We start from the raw sequence: 25,204 nt of genomic DNA, 5'->3' as shown, positions 1-25,204 counted from the left end.
GACTTGGAGGAGAACTTGGTGGTAGTGGTGTTCCCAAGCGCCTGCTGCCCTTGTCCTTCTAGGTGGTAGAGGTCGTGGGTTTGGGAGGTGCTGCCAAAAAAGCCTTGGCAAGTTGCTGCAGTGCATCTTGCAGATGGTACACACTGCAGCCACGGTACGCCAGTAGTGGAGGGAGTGAATGTTTAAGATGGTGGATGGGGTGCCAATCAAGCAGGCTGCTTTGTCCTGGGTGGTGTCGAGCTTCTTGAGTGTTGTTGGAACAGCACTCATCCAGGCAAGTGGAGAACATTCCAAGACACTCCCGACTTGTGCCTTGTAGATGGTGGAAAGGTTTGGGGGAGTCAGGAGGTGAGACACTCTCAGCCTCTGACCCACTCTTGTTGCCACAGTATTTATGTGGCTGGTTCAGTTAAGTTTGTGGTCAATGGTGACCCCCCAGGATATTGATGGTGGGGGATTCGGCGATGGTAATGCCGTTGAATGTCAAGGGGTGGTGGTTAGACACTCGCTTGTTGGAGATAGTCATTGCCTGGCACTTGCGTGGCATGAATGTTACCTGCCACTTATCAGCCCAACCCTGAATGTCGTCCGGGTCTTGCTGCATGCGGGCATGGACTGCTTCATTATCTGAGGAGTTGCGAATGGTACTGAACACTGCGCAGTCATCAGTGAACACCCCCACTTCTGACCTTATGATGGAGGGAAGGTCATTGATGAAGCAGCTGAAGATGGTTGGGCCTAGGACACTGCCCTGAGGAACTCCTGCAGCAATGTCCTGGGGCTGTGATGATTGACCTCCAACCACCATAACTGTAGTGTATGTGCCTTTAAGTCAGAACTACTTTTACAGCTCCTGTATACTGTAGTACCGGCAGTGACCACACCGGTATATAAGCTTTGCGCATGCCTCTGTACCCCCAGTCTAGAGATTACCCTCCTCCAGTAAAGACCTGTTATTTGTTAATGTACAGCATCCATGTGATTATTTAATAATAGCATATCCACTGAACCACGGATCCAACAGTGGCGACGAGTGTCGATTCGAATCTACCTGCAACATAAAAAAAAAATAGTCGAGTCCAGGAACACGGGCGTCGACCACGAGCAACCACCCAGCAGTCAGGCAGAGATCCAACTTCGCAGGGGAGGCTGTGGAGAGCCGGGCTTGGTTCCCAAGTCACAACGAGCAGTAAGAGACCGACGACAGGTCCAGCGCAGACCATTCCCGAGCAGCGGCGGCTGGAGCAGACCGACGGCGGAGAGAGAGCCGAGCAGCGTCGACAGGGTAAGGCAGAGGGTGAAGAGCGCAGGGCGCAGCCGGGGGTTGAACACCGAGCGGCGTCGAGGAAAATAAAACAAACCGGAGAGAGAGAGGGTAAGAAACAGCCGGGTTCTAGACTGAGCGGCGTCGAAATATATAAAAAGAAGAACACGCAGAGCACAGCCAGTGCTCACGGGCGGAACAGGGTCCGCGGGGCGAAGAAAGGGGAGACGCCATTGAGCCGCGGAGAAGAAGGAAGAGCGCGGGAGGCGCCATTGAGCCGCGGAGAAGAAGGGAGAGCGCGGGAGACGCCATTGAGCCGCGGAGAAGAAGGAAGAGCGCGGGAGATGCCATTTTTAGAAGCCGCAGCGGAGAAGAAGGGCGAGTGCGGGAAGGAAGGAAAGCGCGGGAGATGCCATTTTGTGCCAGCGGAGAAGAAGGGGAAGCGCGGGAGGTGCCATTTGTGATAGTTAACGCACACCCAAGGATGCCGAAGAGTGGCAGTATCTCTACGTTCGACAATGAAGTCGAAGATTGGGCGACATATGTGGAACGTATTGAGGTGTACTGCAGGGCGAATGAAGTGCCAGATGCTAATAAAGCACTGGTTCTGTTAAACTCCATGGGTGCAAAAACTTATGGGTTACTGCGAAATCTAATAACCCCAGAGAAGCCGGTAAACAAGAATTTTGAAAGCATAGTAGAAATCCTACAGGACCACTTAGACCCCACACCGCTGCTGATAGCAGAACAATTTAAGTTCCATAAAAGGAACCAACACAAAGACAAAAGCAATGCTGAGTACCTAACGGAACTGCGCAAGCTATCGAAACACTGCCAGTTTGGAGCGGGACTAGCAGACACGTTAAGGGACAAGTTTGTGTGTGGGCTACAAAGTGAAGGAACCCAGAAACGGCTTCTGTCAGAAAAGGACCTTACGCTGGACAAAGCTTTCAGTATGGCAGTATCACACGAAGCAGCCGCAAGGGGCGCTGCAGAGATACAACGGAGACCGCAAGAATATGGCACCAATGAAATGTCCTATGGAACAGGGAAGTGCTATCGCTGCGGCAGAACAACACATGACCAGAAAGATTGTTGGTTCAAGGACCAAGTGTGCAGACAGTGTGGGAAAGCAGGACACATAGCAAGAGTCTGCAGGTCTGGGAAGAAAACCAACAGTAAGAAATCTCCACAGGAGAAGTACAAAAAGGTACACCAGGTGATGGACAGTGATTCAGACGAACAGAAAAGTGACACAGACTCCGGAAGCAAGGAGCTGGGTTGTCTGAAACTACATAAGGTAACCGAAATGGAGGATCACCAGACTATCTGGGTTACACTCAAGATAGATGGAGTCCAAGTGGAAATGGAATTGGACACAGGGTCAGCTCTAACAGTCATAAATCAAAGAGACTACAAGTGGCTATTTTCACACATACCCTTGAAAGCTACAGAGATTGTCTTGAAGATGTATACGGGGCAAAAAGTCTACCCCAAAGGAAAAATAAGGGTGAAAGTGACATATAAAGGCCAGGAAATACCTAAAATGGATATATATGTATTGCCAAATGGAGGACCACCACTGCTAGGATGTGAATGGATCCGGAAGATACAATTAGATTGGCATTCCATACAGGCACTGAAGGTTGAGGCCAATAAGGATGACGACGTCACACCTGGACGACTGTCAAAAATGCTAACTGACGCAAAAGAAGTGTTCCAGGAGGGACTAGGAACACTAAAAGGAATAACAGCAACGATTAAAATAGAGGAAAATGCAAGCCCAAAGTTTCTGAAGGCCAGACCAGTGCCTTATGCGATCAGACCAGCTGTTGAAGCAGAGCTGGAAGGGTTCGAACGTTCAGGAGTACTGTCCAAAGTGGACTGGAGCAAGTGGGCTACACCCATCGTTCCTGTAATGAAGAGGTCATTGAGTAATACGCCTGGGGAACCAAAGAAGGTCCGCATCTGTGGGGATTTTAAGGTGACAGTGAACCCAGTCCTTCACACGGTACAATATCCGCTTCCACAAATTGAGGATATTTTCGCCTCGCTATCTGGAGGTAAACGCTTCACCAAAATTGATCTAGCCCAGGTGTACTTGCAAATGGAGGTAGAAGAAGCTTCGAAACATTACCTTACGATCAACACTCATAAAGGTCTCTATCAATACAACCGGCTGGTGTTTGGAGTAGCCTCGGCTCCGGCTATCTGGCAAAGGGCGATGGATCAGGTCCTGCAAGGGATTCCAGGGATCCAGTGTTATTTGGACGACATCTTGGTCACGGGCGAAAATGACGGTGATCACCTCGCCAACTTGGAGAAGGTGCTCACCAGATTAAAGGAGTATAGGCTCCGAGCTAATCGCCACAAGTGCGAGTTTTTCCAGAAACAGATCTCGTATTGTGGTCACGTCATCGATGAAGAGGGGTTACATAAGTCCCCTGACAAGATTGAGGCAGTAGTCAAGGCTCCAGCACCGGAAAATGTGTCACAACTGAGGTCGTTCCTCGGGCTGGTAAACTACTACCACAAGTTCTTACCAAATTTGTCTACGGTATTACACCCGCTGAACACCCTACTGCAAACAGGGGTACCGTGGAAGTGGGATGACGAACGTAGATGAGCTTTCCAGGAGTGTAAAGAATTGATCACATCAAAAGAGATGTTGGCCCATTTCAACCCAGCACTACCAATTCGTTTGGCATGTGATGCATCACCCTACGGTATTGGAGCGGTGCTGTCGCACAAATTCCCAAACGGGTTGGAGAGGCCAGTAGCCTTTGCGTCTCGGTCACTAACCTCAGCCGAGCGCAACTATGCCCAGATTGACAGGGAGGCCCTCAGCCTAGTATGGGGAGTAAAAAAATTCAACCACTATCTGCATGGGCAGAAGTTCACCTTGCTGACTGACCACCAACCACTTGTCTCCATCTTTAATCCTAAGAAGGGCGTTCCAGTGATGACTGCACAGCGGTTACAAAGATGGTCCCTGTTTCTAGGGGCGAATCAATATGAAATAGAATATAAAGGCACGAAACAGCACGTGAACGCTGATGGGCTATCGCGCCTGCCACTGCCTACTGTGGAGGAAGCACCAGCAGTGGACCCTATCGAGATATTTTATTCGTCAATAATTGAACGATTGCCAGTAACAAACGCGGATATAGAGAAGGAGACCCGCAATGATCCGACGCTGTCACGGGTATATGAATTGACAGTGAGGGGATGGCCAACACATGGTGATTCACTGTTGCAAGCATTCTCATCCAGAAGAGAACAGCTGTCAGTATGCCAGGGGACAGTGATGTGTGGATCCAGAGTGGTGATTCCACCCAAGTTAAGGGAGAGAGTGCTAAATGAGCTACATGAAGGTCATCTGCAGGGAGTGAAAATGAAAAGCCTTGCTAGGGCTTATGTGTGGTGGCCGGGAATTGATCAACAAATCAAAGACCTAACTAAGAGCTGCTTAGGATGCCAGAAGGTCCAAAATGCACCACCACATGCCCCTCTACACCCATGGGAGTGGCCCTCCTCTCCATGGCAACGGGTGCATATTGATTTCGCTGGTCCATTCATGGACTCAATGTTCTTAATAGCAGTGGATGCTCATTCAAAGTGGCCTGAGGTGATAAAAATGTCTTCAACCACTACAGAGAAAACGATTGCAGTCCTACGGACCATATTTGCCAGAAACGGTTTGCCAGAGCAGATTTGCTCTGATAATGGACCACAGTTTGTGTCCGACGAGTTCCAAAAATTCATGAAAAGGAATGGGGTAAGGCATTACACATCCGCCCCGTATCATCCAGCCACAAATGGATTGGCTGAGAGGTTCGTACAAACCTTTAAGAAGGCGATAAAGGCCATGTGCGACGATGAAATTCCACTACAGCATAAGAACATAAGAACATAAGAAATAGGAGCAGGAGTAGGCCAATCGGCCCTTCGAGCCTGCTCCGCCATTCAATAAGACCATGGCTGATCTGATCCTAACCGCCAATCCACTATCACAGAACCATCTCCTGAATCTAACAGAATTAGACACACGAATTAGGAGCAGGATCAGGCTACACGGCCCCTGGGCCCGCTCCGCTACCCACAGGGCCATGACCGATCCGAACCTAGACTCATGTCCAAATTCCTGCCCGCTCCCCGTAACCCTTAATTCCCTTTACTTCTAGGAAACTGTCTATTTCTGTTTTAAATTTATGTAATGATGTAGCTTCTACAGCTTTTTGGGGCAGCATATTCCATGGACCTACCACCCTCTGAGTGAAGTAGTTCCTCCTCATCTCAGTTTTGAAAGAGCAGCCCCTTATTCTAAGACTATGCCCCCTAGTTCTAGTTTCACCCATCATCGGGAACATCCTCCCCGCATCCACCCGATCCAACCCCTTCACAATCTTATATGTTTCAATAAGATCGCCTCTCATTCTTCTGAACTCCAATGAGTAGAGTCCCAATCTACTCAACCTCTCCTCATATGTCCATCCCCTCATCCCCGGGATTAACCGAGTGAACCTTCTTTGTACTGACTCGAGAGCAAGTATGTCTTTTCTTAAGTATGGACACCAAAACTGTACGCAGTATTCCAGGTGCGGTCTCACCAATACCTTGTACAACTGAAGCAATACCTCCCTATTTTTATATTCTATCCCCCAAGCAATGAAAGCCAACATGCCATTGGCCTTCTTAATCACTTGCTGCACCTGCATACTAACCTTTTGAGTTTCGTGCACCAGGACCCCCAGATCCCTTTGTACTTCAGTACTTTCCAGTTTCTTGCCATTAAGATAATAACTTGCTCTACGATTTTTCCTGCCAAAGTGCATAACCTCACACTTTCCAGTATTGTATTCCATCTGCCAAATCTCTGCCCACTTACTTAGCCTGCCTATGTCCCCTTGCAGGTTTTTTATGTCCTCCTCACTCACTACTTTCCCTCCCATCTTAGTATCATCTGCAAACTTTGATATGTTACACTCGGTCCCCTCCTCCAAATCGTTAATATAGATTGTAAAGAGTTGGGGACCCAGCACTGACCCCTGCGGAACACCACTAGTTACTGATTGCCAGTCTGAGAATGAACCATTTATCCCAACTCTCTGCCTTCTGTTAGATAGCCAATCCTCTATCCATGCCAGAATATTACCCCCAATCCCGTGATTTTTTATCTTAAGCAATAATCTTTTGTGTGGCACCTTGTCAAATGCCTTTTGGAAGTCTAAATACACTACGTCCACTGGTTCCCCTTTATCCACCCTATATGTTATTTCCTCAAAGAACTCCAGCAAATTTGTCAAACATGACTTCCCCTTCATAAAACCATGCTGACTTTGTCCTATTAAATTATGATTATCCAAATGTCCTGTTACTGTCTCCTTAATAATGGACTCCAAAATTTTACCTACCACAGATGTTAGGCTAACCGGTCTATAGTTTCCAGCCTTCTGTCTACTGCCCTTTTTAAATAAGGGTGTTATATTAGATGGACAATTTCTTATTAGCCTACCGAAATGCGACACATGCAGTTACCAACCAGACCCCGGCCATGATGTTCTTTAACCGAAGGTTGAGATCTCGTCTGGACTTGCTCAGACCAAATGTGCGAAGAAATGTTGAGGACAAACAATTCCAGCACATCAATGAGAAGCCGACAAGGAGCTTCAATGTAGGGCAACCAGTCTTGGCCCGTGACTATCGAACAGAGAAGTGGCAACCCGGAACGATATGTACAAGGCAGGGGCCATTAATGTACACAGTGGATGTCGGGGAGAACATTGTGAGATGCCACGTCGATCAGATCTTAGCGTCACAGGAACGCGTCAACCCCATGTCTCGAGTACCTGGGGATGAACCCGACATACCGGTAGCATCTACTTCAGACCCAGTAGCAGTGGAACCCGATGAACTACCCGATGAAAAGGGGTCAGAATCGCCTCTGCACCAAGAACAAGAACCTCTGGAAAGGCGCTATCCCGAAAGGGTCAGGAAGCCGCCCCAAAGACTGAATCTATAAATGGACTTTTGTTGTTTAATGTACATGTTGAAATGTTAATTGTTATTTGAATATTAGGGGTATTACTAATCTAAAAGGGGAGGAATTGTAGTGTATGTGCCTTTAAGTCAGAACTACTTTTACAGCTCCTGTATACTGTAGTACTGGCAGTGACCACACCGGTATATAAGCTTTGCGCATGCCTCTGTACCCCCAGTCTAGAGATTACCCTCCTCCAGTAAAGACCTGTTATTTGTTAATGTACAGCATCCGTGTGATTATTTAATAATAGCATATCCACTGAACCACGGATCCAACAATAACCATCTTCCTTTGTGCTAGGTATGACTCCAGCCAGTGGAGCGTTTTCCCCCTGATTCCCATTGACTTCAATTTTACTAGGGCACCTTGATGCTGCACTTAGTCAAATGCTGCCTTGATGTCAAGGGCAGTCACTCTCACCTCACCTCTGGAATTCAGCTCTTTTGTCCATGCTTGGAGGACCAAGGCTGTAATGAGATCTGTAGCCGAGTGGTCCTGGCGGAACCCAAACTGGGCATCAGTGAGCAGGTTATTGGTGAATAAGTGCTGCTTGATAGCACTATCGATGACACCTTCCATCACTTTACTGATGATTGAAAGTAGACTGATGGGGCGGTAATTGGCCAGATTGGATTTGTCCTGCTTTTTGTGGACAGGACATACCTGGGCAGTTTTCCACATTGTCGGATAGATGCCAGTGTTGTAGCTGTACTGGAACAGCTTGGCTAGAGGCGCGGCTAATTCTGGAGCACAAGTCTTCAGCACGATAGCCGAGATGTTGTTGGGACCCACAGACTTTGCTGTATCCAGTGCACTCAGCCGTTTCTTGATATCACGTGGAGTGAATCGAATTGGCTGAAGGCTGGCTTCTGTGGTGGTGGGGACCTCAGGAGGAGGCCGATATGGATCATCCACTAGGCACTTCTGGCTGAAGATGGTTGCAAATGCTTCAGCTTTGTCTTTTGCACTCACGTGCTGGGCTCCACCATCATTCAGGATGGGGATATTCATGGATCTTCCTGCTCCCATTAGTTGTTTAATTATCCACCACCATTCACGACTGGATGTGATAGGACTGCAGAGCTTTGATCTGATCCGTTGATTGTGGGATTGCTTAGCTCTCTCTATAGCATGCTGCTTCCACTTTTTAGCATGCATGTAGTCCTGTGTCGCAACTTCCCCAGGTTGGCACCTCATTTTTAGGTACGCCTGGTGCTGCTCCTGGCATGCTCTTCTACACTCCTTATTGAACCAGGGTTGGTCCCCTGGCTTGATGGTAATGGTAGAGTGAGTGATATGGCGGGCCATGAGGTTACAGATTGTGGTGGAATACAATTCTGCTGCTGCTGATGGCCCACAGAGCCTCATGGATGCCCAGTTTTGAGCTGCTGGATCTGTTCTGAGTCTATCCCATTTAGCACGGTGGTAGTGCCACACCACACGATGGAGGGTGTCCTCAGTGTGAAGACAGGACTTCGTCTCCACAAGGACTGTGCGGTGGTCACTGCTACCAATACTGTCATGGACAGATGCATCTGTGATAGGTAGATTGGTGAGGACGAGGTCAAGTAGGTTTTTACCTCGTTTTGGTTCTCTCACCACCTGTCGCAGGCCCAGACTGGCAGTTATGTCTTTCAGGACTCGGTCAGCTCGGTCAGTAGTGGTGCTACTGGGCCACTCTTGGTGATGGACATTGAAGTCCCCCACCCAGAGTACATTCTGTGCCCTTGCTACTCTCAGTGCTTCTTCCAAGTGGTGTTCATCATGGAGGAGTACTGATTCATCAGCTGAGGGAGGGCGGTAGGTGGTAATCAGCAGGAGGTTTCCTTGCCCATGCTTGACCTGAGGCCATGAGACTTCATGGGGTCCGGAGTCAATGTTGAGGACTCTCAGGGCCACACTTTCCCGACTGTATACCATGGTGCCACCACCCCTGGTGGGTCTGTCCTGCCGGTGGGACAGGAGATACCCAGGGATGGTGATGGAGGAGTTTGGGACATTGGCTGAAAGGTATGATTCTGTGAGTATGACTATGTCAGGCTGTTGCTTGACTAGTCTGTGGGACAGCTCACCCAATTTTGGCACAAGTCCCCAGATGTTGGCGAGGAGGACTTTGCAGGGTCGGCTGGGCTGGGTGTGCCTTTGTCGTGTCCGTAGCTGATGCCGAGGTCGATGCCGGGTGGTTCGTCCGATTTTATTCTTACTGTTTTTCGTAGCCTTTTTTTTTTACAACTGAGTGGCTTGCTGGGCCATTTCAGAGGGCAGTTAAGAGTCAACCATATTGCTGTGGGTCTGGAGAAAGAGCGGCGGCCACCATTTTATCGCCATTTCATGGCGCTACGGAGAGGTGCTGAACAGATGGATTTCTAGCCCAAAGTATTTAGGAGGAAATTCTTTCCACAGAGCGTGGTGAGAATGTGGAACTTGTTACCACAGCGGGTGGCTGAAGCAGAGGGCACTGATGTGTTTAAGGGGGGGCTTGGTGCATCCATGAAGAAGGGAATAGAGGGATACGGGTCAGGGTGGGAAGAAGTAATTAGAGTGGGAGGAGGCTCTTGTGGAATATAAACACCGGCATGGATCAGTTTGATCGAATGGCTTGTTTCTGTGTTGCAGTTTCTATGTAATGCTCTAGAATTTATTGCTCATGACATTCCTGGAATCACATGTGTTGCTGCTTTGTAATGTACTACAGACTATCTGCTATTCTATAGACCTTCCACAGGCTGGAATGTAAAATAATCAGCTGTGTATTCTGCAATATAACCAACAACAGGAGGGAGCCTGTAGTTTCACTGGCACATCTCAAACGTTCTCTATTGATTCTTGGTATAGAACATCAAATAAGTTCTGTGTTATAACAGCCCCATCTTCTGGATATTCTTTATATTGGAGAACAATTTTACCATTAACTCTGAATAGTTGTTGCATGAAGAAACTAGGGTGTGATAGCCTATAAGTAGCACATTACACAACACAGTTCACATCAGAAAAGGGAGGGGAGAAAAAGACTTGCATTTATATAGCGCCTTTCACGACCATGGATCTGTTTTCTATGGATTTTAGAATGCTACCGTTGTACTTATACAATTGGCTGTAATACCACTTCCTCAAATAAGTCATAATTTATACATTTGCTATATTAAGTAACAAAAACAACCCACCCCTGAGAAAAGACAGACAGCCCCTTGGCAATGACTTGAATCTGGGCATGTGTGTGTTAAATTAGCCAGACTGTACCTGTTGACCTGAGTGGGACAACTAACTGGAAGTTTTTTTGATTGCGACAAGACATTTTAAACTTTTATCTTGGAGTTTCATCAGTTATAATAACATTACAACTGGATCAAAAGCGAAAGAGTAACAATTGTGTGACCGGTTATCACGGCCTGTAAGGGCTCCTGTAACAAGTACTCAGAACATTCCATTCAAATTCCAGTTGTTTCCTCCGTATACTTTTTCCAATGGATCTTCCTTTGATTTTTCTCACATAAGAAGACGACAAACTGATGAACAATACCAATAATGAACGAGAAGGAATGTGCATGTCGCAGATTTCTCCTCCCCCCATCTCACCCCACCCTTTTTAATATCTTCTCTTGAAGGCACTGACTCTTGCTGGATACTGTTCCACAGGCAACCGCAGCCTCCTAGCACCGCCCTGATAATTGCGCTCTGCGTATGTGTGCCTAAAAAGAAAGCCTTGCATTCCCATAGCGCCTTTCACGACCACCGGACGTCTCAAAGCGCTTTACAGCCATTGAAGTACTTTTTGAAGTGGAGTCACTGTTGTAATGTGGGAAACGCAGCAGCCAATTTCCGCACAGCAAGCTCCCACAAACAGCAATGTGATAATGACCAGATAATCTGTTTTTGTTATGTTGATTGAGGGATAAATATTGGCCCAGGACACCGGGGACAACTCCCCTGCTCTTCTTCAAAATAGTGCCCACGGGATCTTTTACATCCACCTGAGAGAGACGGCACCTCCGACAGTGCAGCACTCCACTGGAGTGGGGACTGTGAACCCACAACCTTCAGAGAGGCGAGTGTGCTACCCACTGAGCCACAGCTGACACTAAAAGAAACTAAATGAGCCCAAGTCATTCTGTTAATATTGTCAGCGTGTTTCTGTTGATGGTTTAAAAACAAAGGAAAAGTATACAATTTCTTGGATGAGTGGCGATACCAGCATTTTGCTTAAAAGGCAATGGAGATACAGTAATTGGCAGCCCGTTTCACACCGCACCTGATTTTCTTTGCCATGGAAAGTGGGCTGTCGATTCACTATGAGCCCGTCTCGCGCTGCTGGCGAAGACCGATTTCACCCCCTACGTCTGCAGGGGGTATGTACTTGTTGGTTTAACTCTGTCCCTCCAGAGTTTTACCACATTCTGTTAACTAACAGGAACAGGTTGAAATATTAAATTCGCTCTGTACAGTTTACATGCACGTAGAATGCAGTAATGAGTCACTGCAGTGAAAGCCCTAGGAAGCTTGCCGACTGTCTATTAACCCATTGCATCTGTGGTCCATCGATGTTATTTTCCAAGTATAAAGCAGTTTGGCTTGTTCCAAAGAGATCAATTCATAATTTCCCCATTCATGATTGACAATAACTCCCACTAATTGCCACCCTGGTGAGAGCCCCTCACGTCTGGTTTGTGCTCTCTTACCAACCAAGGCTCCTCCTCAGTGGTTGCAGCCTGGGAGGTGGGAGGTTGGAGGCTGCTGTGACTCGGTCTCGGAGCTTGGGCCTGAGCGGGCGAGTTGTCTGCAGACTGTGTGCCAGAGGAGATTCACCAGGATGTTACCTGGGCTGGAGCGCTTCAGCTATGAAGAGAGACTGGGCAGGCTGGGGTTGTTTTCCTTAGAGCAGAGAAGGCTGAGGGGGGACCTGATTGAGGTGTACAAAATTATGAGGGGCATAGATAGGGTAGATAGAAAGGAGCTTTTCCCCTTAGTAGAGGGGTCAATAACCAGGGGGCATAGTTTCAAGGTAAAGGGCAGGAGGTTTAGAGGGGATTTGAGGAAAAACTTTTTCACCCAGAGGGTGGTTGGAATCTGGAACTCACTGCCTGAAAGGGTGGTAGAGGCAAGAACTCTCACAACATTCAAGAAGCATTTAGATGAGCACTTGAAATGCCATAGCATACAAGGCTACGGACCAAGTGCTGTAAAATGGGATTAGAATAGATGGGGCTTGATGGCCGGTGCGGACACGATGGGCCGAAGGGCCTCTTTCTGTGCTGTATAACTCTATGACTCTATGACTGGTGGCCTGGCCCAGCTGGCTTTCTGACACCAGAGTAGGCATTGGCGGTGGGGGTCCAGTGCTGGTGTAATCCTGAGAGATGGGGTCAGATTTGAGATTTTAATATGTTTTAAATTCCCACCTGCCCCCAGCAACCCGCCGGTCCTGGGGGTTAAAACTCCCCCCTTACATATCTTTTGCTATTAATTCTTTCAGCCTTTTGGTGACGATTGCAAGGTTCGGGATAAAGCGTGAACTGCATGCAACCATCGCTTCTCACTCCAGGGTCATTGCAATGGAGGTGCCTTCAGGATAGCGGCTGCATTCTTTGGGATTGGTGACGCACCTTGCTCTCCAAATACCAAACAAAAGAAAACAGAACTTATTATGGGCCGGATTTTCTGACCCCCGCGGGTGCGTACGAGGTGTGTACGCGCCCGTAGGGGCCGCGCAAGTGCCAAGTTTCAGGCATGCAGCCCCTGGGATACCTGGACCTCTGCACATTTCGAAGAGGAGAGGCCCAGGAGCGCAAGCCTCAGTATCTACGGGACCAGCAGGTAAGTGCGTAGATTTTTTTTTCCCCGATCGGAGGCATCCGCCCGCAGGAAGCCTCCGATCAGAAATTCAGGGCCATAATCTTACTGAAATCACAGTTTTCACAAGTGCACAGGAGAAGTGACGGCGACTTCGCCAAGGCTCGAGCGGAGCATAAACGCCGGCACGGACAGGTTGGGCCGAATGGCCTGTTTCTGCGCGGTATATCTCGATGTAATCTTGTGTAAGTTGAAATTATAGGTTGAATTAGAAAGTTAACTATTTCAAAGCAATTCAATGAATGTCAGTACTGCGATGCAGACAATACAGAAATTGTACATCAGGAATGACAAAGAGGTTTTATTTTAGTTGGTCTTGCGATTGTTAACTAAAAATTGAATGAATTAGTTTATATTTAACGTTAACATGATCTTGAACTTTTCAGGACTTAGCTGCCGAAGAGGTCAAATAGTCGCAATGTTAAAGCTTATAGAGATAAAGTTAACGTGATATGTAGTAGTGTTTCTGGTACATTTGTCTAGCTCAATAAAGGGACAAACAAAAGGGCACTTATTCGCTTCATTCTTGTAGGTCAGCAACATTGAATTTCATATAGATAAAAATGTATGTGATAGATACAATTTCTGGTACATTTGTTTAGCTCAATGAAAGACGAACAAGTGATTTATTCTCCCTGCTCTTGTGGCTGATAATACGGTGCAGAAAAATCCTTGAAAGAAAACAAATTCATCATTAAAATTATGTTATACTCATTTTCTTTGGCACCCGCGAGCTTGCGCACTGTTTCTTTTCTGGCTGAGCCATCGTTTTTAAACCGTTTGACGACAGTGGGTTTACTTGCTGTGATTGGTCCAACTGTCTGAAGTGGAGTTAAAATTGTAACAGCTTGAAAGAATTTAAGGTTGAACATCCGTGCAGAAAAGGTTAACAAAGAAGTGTAGGAATTGCTAGATTCCTAACCAAAGGACTGAGATCGAGTCAGTCTGTCAACCAAACGAAGTTTAATACTGTTTTGCAGAAGTGACAATCAAAACGCAGGAGAACTAACTAACAGGCCTATGCTCAATGCTGGCTCCACGAGGACTGAGGGAAAACGCTCCTCAGTCTGACGTCATGACGTCATCACGTTTCCCGCCGTTGGGAACGTCACGTGACCCACGTGGTGACATCATCGCGTTCGGACTTAACCCTACAGAGACGCACTATTTACATGCAGTAAAACGAATACAGGTACAGATTCATTCTGTTACAGATAATTATGTACATCGATATAAGAGTCCCTTGGAGGCTCTGCCACATGCGCCCCCCCAGAATTGTCTTTAACAGTGAAAGTCAATCAAAGAGGAGGTCGGACAAGCCTGTTCAAACGACTCCTATATTCCCGGAGAGGAATTTGCTGAGCAGTGGACTGGCTGACAGGTGGAGCAATCCGGTCGGACGTAGTAGCGGCGGGCGGTCGACCACGACGTGGTGGCTGTGCAGTTTCGACCGGCCGGTCGAGGTCCAGGTGCGCGGGCTTGAGGTGGTCAATTGAAATGTAGTCGGGTTTGCCACCGATGTCAACCAAAAAACTCTTGTCGCCTGCTTCCAGTACTTGGAAGGGGCCCGTATAAGGAGGCTTGAGTGGACCGCGATGGGCATCATGGCGAACGAAGACAAACTCAGCCTGCATTAACTCTGTTGGTATGTGAGAGGAAGGAAGGCCGTGGTGCGACGTTGGAATTGGCTTAAAGGAGTCAGCTGTTTCCCGGTGGGTGCTGAGTTGGTCGGCTGCGGACCACGGTTTAGTCGGCGATGGCAGGAAATCGCCTGGCACCCAGAGTGACTGGCCGTACACCAGCTCCGCAGAAGATGACTGCAGGTCTTCTTTAGGCACCGTGTGCAAACCAAGCATAACCCACGGGAGTCGATCCACCCATGCGGTGCCCTGCAGGCTGGCCCTTAGCGATGCCTTTAACGACCGATGGAAGCGTTCGCACAACCCATTCGCCTGCGGGTGGTAAGCCGTGGTGCGATGGAGCTTGGTGCCCAAACCTAAGGCTACAGCGTTCCAAAGTTCGGACGAAAACTGTGGACCGCGGTCGGACGAAATATCAACCGGGACACCGAAACGTGCGACCCACGAGGAGATAAAAGCCCTGGCGACATCAGCGGAGGTAGTAGACGCCAAAGGAACCGCCTCTGGCCATCTTGTAGTGCGGTCGACCATGGTCAGGAGGTGTGTGAAACCTTGTGACGGCGGAAGCGACCCAACAAGGTCTACATGGACATGGTCGAAACGGCATTCTGGCACTTCGAAAGTGGCCAAGGGGGCTTTTACATGCCGTTGCACTTTAGATTTTTGACAAACGACACAGGTGTTAGCCCAGTCACAGACATCTTTACGCATTCCTCTCCAGACGAATTTAGATGCCAGTAATCTTTGAGACGCCTTCACGCCAGGATGCGAAAGTCCGTGTATGGCATCAAAAACTTTACGACGCCAGGAAGTCGGAACGATCGGGCGGGGATCTCCCAAGGAGACGTTGCAGAACATGGAGGTGCCTGCTGAATGGAATTGCACATCTACTGGCTGGAGGCAGGAGGAGTTGGTGCAGAACGCCTGTGTTTCCGGATCGGTTGCTTGGTCGGCAGCCATGTGGGAATAGTCTATTCCCAGCTGAACGGCTTGGACGGTCGCACGCAAAAGACAATCAGCCACCACGTTGTCCTTGCCGGCCACGTGCTGAATGTCGGTCGTAAACTCCGAAATAAAGGTAAGTTGTCGCTGCTGTCGAGCCGACCACAGTTCGGCGGTCTTGGCCATAGCAAACATCAGTGGTTTGTGATCCACGAACGCGGTGAATTGGCGTCCCTCTAACAAAAATCGAAAATGGCGGATAGCCAGAAACAGCGCCAACAACTCCCTGTCGAACGTGTTATATTTGCGTTCATTTCATCGTAGCTGGCGACTAAAGAACACCGGTGGCTGCCACGTGCCGCTGGCCCACTGTTCTTGCACGGCGCCTATGGCGTAGTCAGAAGCGTCGGTCATGAGAGCGATGGTGGCGCCAGGCAGTGGGTGTGCCAACATAGTTGCATTTGCTAGAGCGGTCTTTGGGTCGCTGAAGGCGCAGTTCATCTCGGGCGTCCAAACCACGGGCCCTTTACCCGGCTTTCCTCTGAGAGCCTCGTAGAGTGGTTGCATAAGTTGCGCAGCCCTAGGAACGAAACGGTGGTAAATACCCAGGAACTCCTGGAGGGCCTTGATGGACTGCGGCCATGGGAGAGCTGTAATCGCCTCTACCTTCGACTGAAGCGGCATCGCGCCTTCCGAAGTGATGCGGTGGCCCAAGAAGTTGATTTGTGGTAGGCTGAACTGACATTTGGCCGGGTTGCTTATCAAGCCATGTTGATGGAGGCGGCGAAAGAGGGTGCGCAACTGGCAGATGTGTTCCTCTTTGGTAGAGCTGGCGATCAGGATATCGTCAAGGTAGACAAATAAAAAGGTACGGTCCCGCAGCACCGAATCCATCAGGCGCTGAAATGCCTGCGCCGCGTTCTTAAGCCCAAATGGCATCTGGAGGAATTCGAACAGTCCAAAGGGAGTAATGACCGCCGTCTTTGGGATGTCTTGGGGGTGTACGGGCACTTGATGGTATCCACATACAAGGTCGACCTTGGAGAATATTGACTTGCCCGCCAAATGCGCGGAGAAATCCTGGATATGCGGTATTGGATACCGATCGGGATTTGTGACGTCATTAAGGCGTCGGTAGTCACCGTATGGCCGCCACCTGCCACCGGGTTTCGGGACGATATGGAGAGGCGAGGACCAGGGACTATTCGACCGGCGAATAATCCCCAGCCACTCCATTGCAGCAAACTCTGCCTTTGCGGCCGCGAGTTTGCCGGGTTCTAGGCGCCGAGCCCGTGCGTAAACTGGAGGACCGGTCGTAGCGATGTGATGCTCCACACCGTGTTTGGCGGTCGAGGAGGGGAAAGTGGGCTTGGCTAGTTCCGGGAATTCCCCGAGCAGGCGAATGAATTCATTAGGCGCAGGCAAGGCGCAGGAGACCGCGTGCGACACAACTGCACTGCGGAAGCAAGGGATGGAGTTGAAAGTGGCCGCGTTAATCAGTCGACGATTTCTCACATCCCCCAAAAGGCTGTTGGCGCATAAAAAATCTGCGCCGAGGATGGCTTGTGAGATTTTGGCAGTGATAAAGTCCCATTGAAAACGCTATCCGCCGAAACACACCTGGGCCCGCCGTTTACCAAAGGTACAGATGGCACCGCCGTTGGCGGCCTGGAGGGGAAAACCACGCCTCCCCGTCCGGATGTCGAGGACGGAGGCGGGAAGGATGCTACATTGCGCCCCTGTGTCGCACAAAAACCGTCAGCCCGAGATGGAATCGGTAATGTAAAGGAGCTTCCCGGAATCGCCAACCGCCATCGCGGCCGTGGGACATCCTTCAGGCTCGGTCTTCCTTTCCCGTATTTGGTGCTGGCGTTTTTTCTTCGTTTGAGGCGTGAAACTGCAGGGAGGCTGGCAGCATCTGGCCCTCGCGCCGAAACGGGCGTGGTAAAAACACAAGCCGGGCGATGGAGGCGTCGGGGCGGAGTCCGCGAGGGAGGGGCGCCTCGTGGCGGCGCAGAATTGCTGCATGGCCGCATAAATGGTGTCTGCTTCGGCGGCAAGCGCTACGCAATCCATAGTATCCGATCTTGCGAGGGCTGCCTGTATCTGCTCGGGCAATTGACTCAAGAACAACTCCCGAAAGAGGAAACATTGTGGTTCGGAACCAAGGAGCGTGAGCATCTGGCACATTAACTCCGATGGCTTGGAGTCGCCTAACCCGGGCAGCGTCAGTAAGCGGCGTGCGCGCTCCGCCTTCGTGAGGCCGAAAACCTGAATTAACCGCGCTTTTAGCGTGCTGTACTTGCCGTCGACCGGGGGTTTTTCAAGCAGGTTGATGATCCTCGAAGCCATGGAGCCGTCGAGTGTGGAGACCACGTAGAGGTAACGGTTCTGATCTGCCACAATGCTTCGAAGGTCAAACTGAGCTTCCGCTTGCACGAACCAGGAGGCCGCCTGTGTTCCCAAAACTGAGGGAGCTTCAAAGCCACCGCGTTCGCTTCCATTGTTTCGTTGCGTTGCGCTTCCTCCGCGAAGATCGATCACGAAAGTTCGGGGTCACCACTGTAGGAATTGCTAGATTCCTGTTCCTGGGACTAGGGACAGGGTCACTGGTCAAGGCTTGGAAGCTAAGCTAGAGCCAGGCCTGGTTAGTACTTGGAGGGGTGACCACCAGGGAAGACCACGTGCAGAAAGTCACGGAAGGAGCCCCGGGAGGGGCGGCTGGTGAGCAGGCCCGGGCGTTGGGCTGAAGATTGTCGGACAGGAGGAATGGTGGAAATGGAATGGCGGCGCGCACAGATGCAGTGGCTTTGCTTCTCCCAGGATGGTGCTATTTACGTTTAATGTTAATGTTATTTGTACTGGACTCATGGGAGCTTGCAAGATCACATTTTGTTGTGCATTGTACAATGACAATAAAGTTGAATTATTATTCCTAACCAAAGGACTGAGATCGAGTCAGTCTGTCAACCAAACGAAGTTTAATACTGTTTTGCAGAAGTGACAATCAAAACGCAGGAGAACTAACTAACAGGCCTATGCTCAATGCTGGCTCCACGAGGACTGAGGGAAAACGCTCCTCAGTCTGACGTCATGACGTCATCACGTCTCCCGCCGTTGGGAACGTCACGTGACCCACGTGGTGACGTCATCGCATTCGGTCTTAATCCTACAGAGACCGCGCTATTTACATGCAGTAAAACGAATACAGGTACAGATTCATTCTGTTACAGATAATTATGTACATCGATATAAGAGTCCCTTGGTGGCTCTGCCACAGAAGTTCTTTTAGACGATTTCGGAGGTGAAGATGGTTTTGAGAAGTCAAAGAATGAGGAGATAAAGGATGGCAAAGTACGGCAATGTAGAAAACCTGAACCAGCAGCCCTGATATTGTCTGGGGCGGGTTGCTTGGGGGTGGGGGTGGGGTTTTGGGGGTGGGGGTTTGGGGTGGGGGTTTGGGGTGGGGGTTTGGGGATGGGGGTTTGGTGTGGGGGTGGGGGTTTGGGGTGGGGTGGGGGTTTGGGGGTTTGGGGTGGGGTGGGGGTGGGGGTTTGGGGTGGGGGTTTGGGGTGGGAGTTTGGGGGTGGGGGTTTGGGGTGGGGGGTGTTTGGGGGTGGGGGTTTGGGGGTGGGGGGTGGGGGTGGAGGTTTGGGGGTGGGGGTTTGGGGTGGGGGGTTTGGGGGTGGGGTGGGGGTGGGGGTTTGGGGGTGGGGGGTTTGGGGTGGGGGGGTTTGGGGTGGGGGGTGTTTGGGGTGGGGGGTTTGGGGGTGGGGATTTGGGGGTGGGGGTTTGGGGTGGGGGGTTTGGGGGTGGGGGTTTGGGGGTGGGGGTTTGGGTTAGGGGGGTTGGGATTGGGGTTTGGGGTGGGGGTTTGTGGGTGGGGTTTGGGGTGGGGGGTTTGGGGGTGGGGTGTTTGGGGGTGGGGGTTTGGGTTGGGGGGGTTGGGATTGGGGTTTGGGGTGGGGGTTTGTGGGTGGGGTTTGGGGTGGGGGGTTTGGGGGTGGGGTGTTTGGGGGTGGGGGTTTGGGTTGGGGGGTTGGGGTTGGGGTTTGGGGTGGGGGTTTGGGGTGGGGGTTTGTGGGTGGGGTTTGGGGTTGGGGTTTGGGGGTGGGGGTTTGGGGTGGGGGTTTGGGGGTGGGATTTGGGGTGGGGGTTTGGGAGTAGGGGGGTTTGAGTGGGGGGGCGGTTTGAGGGGGGGATGTTTGACGGGGGCTGGTTGCGGTGTTTCGGACGGGAAATCCGGGATGTGGAGTTTCCGTATGACATTTTTCCTTGACAGGATCCCGACCCGGAAGTCTGTCTGATTGACAGGCTTGGGCTTCCAGTTGGGCGGGGAGCAGGTCGAAGTAGGCCGCAGCCGCAGGTAAGGAGCCTGCAGCTGCTACTGGGAGCATGGGGGGGAGGGGCTCCTGTGCTTGACCCCGGGGGGGACTTTGTATGGGGGGGGCTGGGGGTGGTCTGATGGGGCGGTGGGTGGGGGGGGCCGAGGAAGCTTGAGGGGCCCTCGGGAAGCACTCCTGCTCCTCCCGGACCACCAACAGTGCTGTAAAGGCCTCCCTTCAGCTGCCGGGTTTCCCAAAGACCCGGGAAACCCGGCCGGCCTGGGTTAAACCTGCAAAGCAGGTTAAATCAGAGGCTGCCAGCCTCATTAAAATATTTAAATTGCCAACCCGCCTCCTGGGAGTGGGTTGGCTGCCCACGCCCTGTCCATTAAACTGGGAAGTGGGCGGGTTGGAGGTGGGTTAGGTTCGGGTTTGAGGTTTTTAAACATTTTAACGTCTCACCCAACCCCAACCCACCTGTTTTTGGGGGTTAAAATTCACCCCAGCTGTCATCAAAACCAAACTATTCAAACAGCAGATTTACTACTGGATGATGTGGTTGCATCATTTTGTAATTGATAATCACTGTTGGAAACTTAGCCTGAAAGCATGCTAGTGAAACTTTGAACTTTGCCAAGTACTTGCTATAACCTTGAAAACTGAATGTTATAGTTAGTTGTGGGTTAAACCCAACTAATGCTGTGACTTAACAACAGAAAACGCTGGAAACACTCAGCAGGTCAGGCAGGATCGAGGAGAGAGAAACAGAGTTAACGTTTCGGGCCGAGGACCCTTCGTCAGAACTGCTGTGACTTTGTGTGATTCAGATTCTGTCAACTATACAAAGTACTGTATAGTAAAGTATTGTGACTTATAATGGCGGTAGTTGTAGTGTTATTGATGGAGTTAAATAAAATCATTGCTAGCAGTAGATTGAGCTTTGTATCATGTCCTTGAGGTCGTCCAAATATGGTAAGAATTAGTAGTAAATATTTGCAGTACTGCATTATGTTAACTCATGTTAATCATTAGCTGTGACAGTTTGCTTGTGAGATGGTTTATGTAGAACTCACAAGCCAAAGGCCATTGGGTATGAAACCCTGGACTTAAATGGCAAAACCCAATTTAATTGTTCTTATGTAATGTTCATTTCAATTTATCCTACAGACCTTAATGAAACATCCACATGGCTAGAGGTACGCAACAAGATATTGCGTTCAAGGATGTCTTCTGTTGCTTGTGATATAACATTTTGGAACAGTTCAACTGTAGACAAGATCCCAAAGTTCAATCTTTTGTATTGTTTGAGACCAATATAAATTGAGAATGTTGTGATGGCACTCAGAGCCTCTGCCAGATAATGTTCAACATTCATCAGCTGAGGGGGGGGAAACGGTAGGTGGTGATCACCAAGAGGTTTTCTTGAACTTTTTTTTATTACCTGAAGCCATGAAACTTCCTAGGAACTGGAGTTAATATCCAGGATTCCCAGGGCCTCCCAACCCAACTGCATAACACTGTGGGGCCTTTGGTAGGTCTTTTCTGCCAGTGGGACAGGACATACCCAGGTACAGTGATGGAGGCATCTGGGACAGTGGCTCTTAGATATCACTCTGAGTATGATATGTGATGCTATTACTTGACTAGTCTGCGGAACAGTTCTCCCAGCCTGGGCACCAGTTTCCAGATGTCAATGAAGAGGAAGGACTCTGCAGGGTGAACTGGGCTGAGATTTCCTAAGGCTCTACAATTCTCCAGTGCAACCCTGAGAGATTCTGCTTCAGAAAGTGAGGGCGCGCAAGGACGTTCTGTTGCCCTTCTATACAAAGGTTTGCATTCCCAGGCATGGAAGGGCATTGTGGAGCAGTTTTGGTTTCCATATTTAAGAAAAGATATACTTGCTCTCGAGGCGGTTCAGAGAAGGTTCACTCGGTTGATTCCGGAGATGAGGGGGTTGACGTATGAGGAAAGGTTGAGTAGGTTGGGACTCTACTCATTGGAGTTCAGAAGAATGAGAGGCGATCTTATCGAAACATATAAGATTGTGAGGGGGCTTGATCGGGTGGATGCGGGGAGGATGTTTCCACTGATGGGTGAGACTAGAACTAGGGGGCATAATCTAAGAATAAGGGGCTGCCCTTTCAAAACTGAGATGAGGAGAAACTTCTTCACTCAGAGGGTAGTAAATCTATGGAATTTGCTACCTCAGAGAGCTGTGGAAGCTGCAACATTAAATACATTTTAAATGGAGATAGACAGTTTCCTAGCAGATAAGGGAATTAGGGGTTACGGGGAGAGGGCAGGGAAGTGGACGTGAGTCTAGATTCGGATCAGCCATGATCCTATTGAATGGCGGAGCAGGCCCGAGGGGCCGTATGGCCTACTCCTGCTCCTACTTCTTATGTTCTTATGTTCTTATGCAGGTCAATGGTGTCAGCTTGACCCCCAGCATGTGGCTTAAGTGTCGAAAGAATTTTAATGACCGAATATGTCGGGCCAAGGTAGGAATTATTTCTTGTCATGACTCCTTTTCTGCATCATATCTTGCCACATCACTTCCACCCCACACCAGTCCAAGCACTCCCACCCACCTCTGCACCTGCTTATACTCGAATAAGCAACAGGAACTAAGCCTTCTCTCCTCCTACTTGCAGCTGAACCATCAGCAGCTGCTGTTGCCCTCACGGAAAGTAAATGGCACATGCAACATATTACTGTCGCATGGATGGACCTGAAAAGCTGTGCACCCTTTTCTTGTCCTTACATGATTAAGGAGTTTGCAGTTGGTACAAAAACTGGCCGCATGTTTGATAATGAAGAAGGAAGCTGTAGACTGCAGGAAGACATCAATCAACTGGTCAGGTGGGCAGAACAGTGGCAAATGGAATTCAATCTGGAGAAGTGTGAGGTAATGCATTTGGGGAGGGGCTAACAAGGCAAGGGAATGCACAATAAATGGTAGAACATTGAGAAGTGTAGAGGAACAGAGAGACCTTGGAGTGCATGTCCACAAATTCCTGAAGGTAGCAGAGCAGGTAGATAAGGTGGTTAAGGAGGCATACGGGATACTTACCTTTATTAGCTGAGGCATAGAATATAAGAACAGGGAGGTTATGCTAGAACTGTATAAACACTAGTTAGGCCACAGCTAGAGTACTGCATGCAGTTCTGGTCACCACATTATAGGAAAGATGTGATTGCACTAGAGAGGGTACAGAGGAGATTTACGAGGATGTTGCCAGGACTGGAAAATTTTAGCTACGAGGAAAGATTGGATAGGCTGGGGTTGTTTTCTTTGGAACGGAGGAGGCTGAAGGGATATTTAATTGAGGTGTATAAAATCATGAGGGGCCTAGATAGAGTGGATAGGAAGGACCTATTTCCCTTGGCAGAGAGGTCAATAACCAGGGGACGTGGATTTAAAGTAATTGGTTGGATATTTAGAGAGGATTTGAGGAAAACGTTTTTCACCCAGAGGGTGGTGGGGGTCTGAAACTCACTGCCTGAAAGGGTGGTAGAGGCAGAGACCCTCATTGCATTTAAAAAGCACTTGGGTCTGCACTTGAAGTGCCGTAGCCTACAAGGCTACGGACCAAGAGTTGAAAGTGGGATTAGGCTGGAGAGCTCTTTTTCGGCCGGCGCAGACACGATGGGCCGAATGGCCTCCTTCTGTGCCGTAAATTTCTATGATATCACTTTCCTGTCGCTTTCCTGCTCTGTAACACCTCCCCATTCTGCCCACTGTTTGTTCAATGTCATACATCAGCATGTCACACAACAAATCTCAAGCCCCACATGGACCCACTCACCATTAAGCTCCCCTTCTTTCTGAAGGATAAGTTGGCACGCAATGCGGCCAGGCAGGAATAGGCAGAGGGCCTGCTCGCATCCAAGTCTTGACTTCAATGGGCCCGGAAGCCCTGGACGTTCAGGGCACAGGCCTCTCCGAGCCCTGAAGATGGAGAGGTGGGAGGATCAGGTCAGCAGGGTCTGTGATTGGTTCTCTTCTATTCTTTTTTTAATTTTCTTCGCTTATGCGATCTGGGCGTCGCTGGCAAGGCCAGCATTTATTGCCCATCCCTAGTTGCCCTTGATGAGCCGCCTTCTTGAACCACTGCAGTCCGTGTGGTGAAGGTACTCCCACAGTGCTGTTAGGGAGGGAGTTCCAGGATTTTGACCCAGCAACGATGAAGGATCGGCGATATATTTCCAAGTCAGGATGGTGTGTGACTTGGAGGGGAGCTTGGAGGTGGTGGTGTTCCCATGCGCCTGCTGCCCTTGTCCTTCTAGGTGGTAGAGGTCGCGGGTTTGGGAGGTGCTGCTGAAGAAGCCTTGGTGAGTTGCTGCAGTGCATCTTGTAGATGGCACACACTGCAGCCACGGTACGCCGGTGGTGGAGGGAGTGAATGTTTAAGGCGGTGGATGGGGTGCCAATCAAACGGGCTGCTTTGTCCTGGATGGTGTTGAGCTTTTTGAGTGTTGTTGCAGCTGCACTCATCCAGGCAAGTGGAGAGTATTCCATCACACTCCTATTTATGCTTGATGTGCATCTGTTTCAGGAAGCTTCCCAAATTGTGGTTGCTTCGCCACTCCCACATGTATGAGGCTCCCTAACCTGACAATACTTGCTGTTCATTCATCCTTTTTTCTGCTTCCAGGTCCCTCTGCAGAATTAGGCCCTCCAGAAGAAGATAAGCTGAGCCAGCATCACCAGCCTGCACTGTCACCCCCCTCAGACTTCAGCACGCAGCAGCCCAGAGATCAGTAGCCACGTGGAAATGATGGTGAGTTAGAGGGGCCTCCACAGGGTGAAGTTCACATCACAGGGCCTTGGTGAGACCACACCTGGAATACTGTGTACAATTTTGGTCTCCTTACCTAAGGAAGGATATAATTGCCATAGAGGGAGTGCAACTAAGGTTCACAAGATTGATTCCTGGGATGGTGGGACTGTCGTATGAGAAGAGATTGAGTAGGCCTGTATTCTCTTGAATTCGGAAGAATGAGAGGGGATCTCATTGAAGCATACAAAATTATTACAGGGCTTGATAGGATGGATGCTGGGAGAATGTTTCCCCTGGCTGTAGCAATGTCCCCGATGTGGACTTCCTTGGGAAGACAAACATTTTCTCATGAGGGGTGG

Source organism: Somniosus microcephalus, chromosome 9, assembly GCF_052327205.1.
Source record: "Somniosus microcephalus isolate GS21.2 chromosome 9, FLI_Smic_1.0, whole genome shotgun sequence".
Taxonomy (NCBI): domain Eukaryota; kingdom Metazoa; phylum Chordata; class Chondrichthyes; order Squaliformes; family Somniosidae; genus Somniosus; species Somniosus microcephalus.
This window is presented reverse-complemented; position numbering follows the sequence as displayed.